This window comes from Heteronotia binoei, chromosome 2, assembly GCF_032191835.1.
Source record: "Heteronotia binoei isolate CCM8104 ecotype False Entrance Well chromosome 2, APGP_CSIRO_Hbin_v1, whole genome shotgun sequence".
NCBI lineage: Eukaryota > Metazoa > Chordata > Lepidosauria > Squamata > Gekkonidae > Heteronotia > Heteronotia binoei.
In genome coordinates this window covers 73,272,464-73,277,748 of record NC_083224.1, presented here as the reverse complement: position 1 = coordinate 73,277,748, position 5,285 = coordinate 73,272,464, and positions in this window count along the sequence as shown.

The window sequence follows — 5,285 nt, the reverse complement described above, 5'->3', positions numbered from 1 at the left end:
TTATTTCCAATGAAGGGAAGAGATTTTAAAGGAGATCTGTCCCTTTAAATGTGATGGCCAGAACTCCCTTTGGAATTCAATCATGCTTGTCACAATCTTCCCTGGGGAGGGGAAGATACGACGGTGGGACGAGGCAGAATTACAAGGGAAGGAGATCGAGACATAATAGTGCTCGACCCCCTTCCAGCCTCCGTCCCATCCCGACGGTGACAAGTAGTAAGGCCAGGCTGAACTACTCGCCTCCGTCACTGGTGTTATGCAACGCCAGGTCCATTAATAATAAGACCGCTGTCCTGCGAGAGTTTCTGGCCGAGCAGGACATGGACCTGGCTTGCGTGACCGAGACCTGGGTGCATGAGGGGGAGACGGTAGCTCTCTCCCAGACCGTTCCCCCGGGATACTCGGTCTTCCACCAGTCACGGACTAGCGGGCGGGGGGGAGGGGTGGCGCTTCTCATACGAGAGGCTTACTCCTTTAGGGCTCTTCCGGCCCCAGAGATTCCAGGCATAGAATGTGTTGGCCTGATGTGGGATGTTGGGGAGGGGTTGGCGATCTGGCTGGTGTACCGACCGCCTAACGCACCAGCCAGCGCCTTACCGTCCCTGGTGGAGGCCGCAGCGGGCTGGGCGTTGGAGCACCCAAGGCTTTTGGTCTTGGGTGACTTCAATGTCCATGCTGACGACGCGGCCTCCAGCCAGGCGACGGACCTGATGTCAGCCATGGTGACACTAGGACTCTCCCAGGTTATTACAACGCCCACTCATCAGGCGGGACACATGTTGGACCTGGTCTTTGCGGCTGATATTGCAATGGAAGCAGTGCCATGGTCAGATCACTTTGCCCTTAAGGCTCGTATGGGGGTGTCACCCAAAACCTGTTTAGGCGGAGAGCGAATTTTAGCTCACCCGCGGAGCCTGATGGACCCGGAACGGTTCCTAACGGCTCTTTGGGACACCTGGCCTACTGGCGACTCCCTGGATGATCTGGTAGAGTCCTGGAATGATGGGCTCTCCAGGGCCATTGAGGAGGTCACACCCAAGTGCCCTCTGCGTCCCCGCTCAAAGCCGTCGCCCTGGTTCAACCAGGAGCTGCGGCAACAAAAGCGGGGACTCAGACGACTGGAGAGGCAATGGCGGCGTACTCGAGACGAAGTGACCCGAGCATCTTATAGAGAGAATTTGAAGGCCTATGAGATGGCAATCAAAGCCGCAAAGAAAGCATTCTTTGCGGCTAAGATTGCGTCCGCAACTTCGCGCCCGGCACAATTGTTCGATATAATTAGAGGACTTACAACGCTGCCGCAAGGCAGACTAAATTCTATTGAATTGGAAATAGGCTGTGAGGCTTTTGTGAAATTTTTTGTGGACAAAATCGCGTCACTCCGCCCCGACCCCCCTGCCAATTTTGAGACAGTTAGCGAAATCGAGGCCCCGAGCCTGTCTTCGGATTATACGCTGGATGGCTTCAACCCCCTCAGCCTGGAGGAAGTTGACAGGATTCTCTCACCTGCTCGCCCAACTACTTGTAAATTGGACCCATGCCCTACCTGGCTTATTAAATCCTGCCAGGGTGACCTTAGATATCCTATACGGGATATCATAAACAGATCCCTGATGGAAGGGCATTTTCCAACGCCGCTCAAAGAGGCAGTGGTCCGTCCCCTCTTAAAGAAACCATCTTTAGATCCGGCCCAATTGGCACACTATCGGCCGGTCTCAAATTTGCCCTTTTTGGGCAAACTTATTGAGAGGGCAGTGGCGATGCAGCTACAGACTTTCCTGGAGGATGCTTCCGTCCTTGACCCATTTCAGTCCGGCTTTCGCCTGGGACATGGGACGGAGACGGTGCTGGTCGCCCTAGTAGATGACCTTCAACGGCATCTGGACCGGGGCGGCTTGGCGGTGCTGATGCTGTTAGACCTGTCGGCAGCGTTCGACACGGTTGACCATCGGCTACTGAAGGGCCGCCTCGCCGACGCAGGGATTCAGGGGTTGGCCTTACAGTGGCTCTCCTCTTTCCTGGAAGGTCGGGGACAAAGGGTCGCAGTTGGGGGGGAGCTGTCCCAGAGGTGCACACTCGACTGTGGTGTACCCCAAGGGGCGGTCCTCTCCCCGATGTAGCGGCGGACAGGGTCAGGAGCTTGGGGGTGCTATTGGAGCCGTCCTTAAAGATGGAGGCTCAGATAGCAGCCGCTGCCAAGTCCGCGTTTTTTCACCTTAGGCGGGCAAGGCAGTTGGCCCCCTTCCTGGAGTGCGACGACCTAGCAACAGAGATCCATGCTACGGTCACCTCGAGGTTGGACTACTGTAATGCCCTCTACATGGGGCTGCCCCTGTCACGAACTCGGAAATTGCAGCTGGTGCAGAATGCCACGGCCCGGCTGTTACTGGGTCTCCCAAAGTGGGGACACATTCAGCCGGGTCTTCGGACCCTGCACTGGCTTCCAGTGATATACCGAGTCCGGTACAAGGTGCTGGTTATCACCTTTAAAGCCCTATATTGCTTGGGACCTGTCTACCTGAAGGACCGTCTTTCCCCGCATGTTCCCCAGAGAGTACTGAGGTCGGGAACACAAAATCTCCTTACTGTCCCTGGGCCGAAAGAAGCCCGCTTGAAATCCACCAGAGAAAGGGCTTTCTTTGTTATGGCCCCTACATGGTGGAATCAGTTGCCGGAAGAGGTGAGGGCCCTGCAGGACCTTGTTCAGTTCCAGAGGGCCTGTAAGACGACCCTCTTCCGGCTAGCCTATACCTAGCTTGAGAACTTAATGCAACTTGCCAGATTTCTTTTATATATATTTCGAATATTTATTAATATTTATGGTTTTATCTGTTTTAAATGTTTATTCCCTTATATGTTTAAATATTGCTTAATTTTATGTTGGATCTATTGTTGGAAGCCACCCTGAGCCACCCGTGGGAAGGGCGGGATATAAATTCTAAATAAATAAATAAAATAAAACAATCTTGCTCCTGGCTCCACCCCCAAAGTCCCCAGATATTTCCTTAGTTGGACCTGGAACCCTATGTGTAGGAAATTAAATGACTAGTTCATCATATGGCAGGATGCAAGTCACTATGTTCTCATCCAAAATTAAAGCAAGCAGAGGTGAGTTGAATGAGTTTAAAAAATGTGATCCATTGCTGCAAAGTGAAGCAAAATGGCATGTGAGCTGACTCTTAGTCTATAACTAGCACTCAGTTTTGTACCAAACATCTGTCAAATATTCTTACTTATGTTCCTACAGTTCAGAATGATTTAGAAACCAGCAAAATTCTAAACATCCAGTAAGGGAGTGCACACTGCTAGAAATTGGGACCTAATACAAAGAAGCCAGACAAGGTAATTGAGTTTGGCAGGAGATCCATATTTCTGTCATTCTGCACTCATTCAAATGATCGACATTCTGCACCATTCAGATGGTAATGGGAGTCTCCTATCTAAAAACCAAATCCTAAATCTGTTAGTCATATGAGAAGATTAAAGTGTGCCTTCATTCTTACATCCATGCCTCCTGTGCAAAACATGTAAGTAAATGCAGAAACTGGGTGTTTTGCATATATTAAAGTGTGCCTTCATTATTACATCTGTGCTTCCTGTGCAAGACATGTAAGTAAATGCAGAAACTGGGTGTTTTGCATACATTTTCTATGGATTTCAGCAGTTTAACTTAGTTTTTAATGATAAAAAATATTGCAATAGAATCCTAATTTTCTAACAATTTTGAACTAGGATTTAGGAACAAGGAATTCGTAAGGACTTCAACCTTTGCATTATGCAAGTGTTCATATAGCTTTTACAACAGAATCATTTTGAGTACTAATAGTTTGCAAATTAGGTCCCCAGATCCTTTGGGATGTGTATTCCATAATGTAGTTGTCTAACTAGTTGTGCCTGAAGTGACACAATGCAGGGAGAGAGGGATGACACAGACTATTTTGCTGGGAAGAATCAGCCACTACTTTGTTGATTACAGGTTCCTCTGATCTCAGTGCAGCACAGGCTGGGGACTATGGATGCGACTGACAGTACAACTGCTGCCAGCACCTTCCCCAACCTGCCTATTGGGGTAACTGAGGGAAGAGGGCTTGTATTAGAAATTGCTATTCCTATCTGTTCCTATTGCAACATCTATTAGTAGGGTGATAAAGTGGGCTGAATCCAAAAGATTACTTTTTGCCATCATAACTCATTTCTGCCATCAGAAAGGGGAGATTATTTTTGCCAACTGTCCTCATGAGCCGGAGTCAGAGCTCCTCAAAATTGTGCTCCCAGGATATGGAACCTGCAGAAACAAGTTGGGGTCAAAGTGGGAATCTGGAGTAGGAGAAACTGACAAACATCTTCCATTGCCCCCCAAGTCGGAATGAAGAATCGGACACAAGATCTTGGTATAACTAAGGGCCACTTTATTAAGTATTATAATAAAAATGGCAAAGGCAACTAGAACTGCAGCCTGGTCAGGGCCAGGGGTCTCAGCAGACCGCTCCCCTGCCATTAGCGGGCAAGAGACTCAGCCCCCAGCCGGAGCTGTGTGGCACAGTTCCCACCAGGCCGGCCCAACAAGGAGGCATGCCCCAGAGAGCCCAACCACCAGATGCACATCTCAATGGAAGGCACCCTCTAGTCAAGTCTCCAGGACGATCTGTATTCACCCACCCTGAGTCATGAAAACCGAAAGGTTGATCTTGCCAGACCCCTAACTCCCCAAAAGGGGGATGCTTTCCGGTCCTCCCCTAGCCGCATAGTGCCATAAGCCCAGTAAAAACCTGCCAAACTAAAGTGACCTCCCCATAGCCAAATCCACAATCCTCTGATCTGCTATGTAGGGTAGGCAAAAAAACACCCCAGCAAATAGCCAATCAGCTGGGGAGTAAAAAATTCCTACCCGGCCCCCCAACTATGAGGCGACCAGTACTTGCCTACATAACAAACAGGGTGGGCGGGAGGGCCGAGCTCCAAAGGGGGACTGAAATTAGGGGGTGGAGGGTCCAACTGTTACTATGGCCAAGCCCCGTCCCCTCCAAAGTATGCCCAAATGGGCCGTAAAAGTCCTCCCTTACTCTCCAGGGAGGCAAATTGAGTTCCTGCAGCCTAGCAGTGATGCTGCCAGCTGTGAGGAACTGATTCCACCAGCATAACAAATGCCAGCAGTCAGTCTTCTAAGTACATTACGTTTTTACATCAGATGTTATGGTCAATATTAGCACTTCCTATGAGCCAGTCTTCCCCCACTTAATAAACATGTTCTTGTAAAAAATAAATTAATAAACTAAAAGCCATAA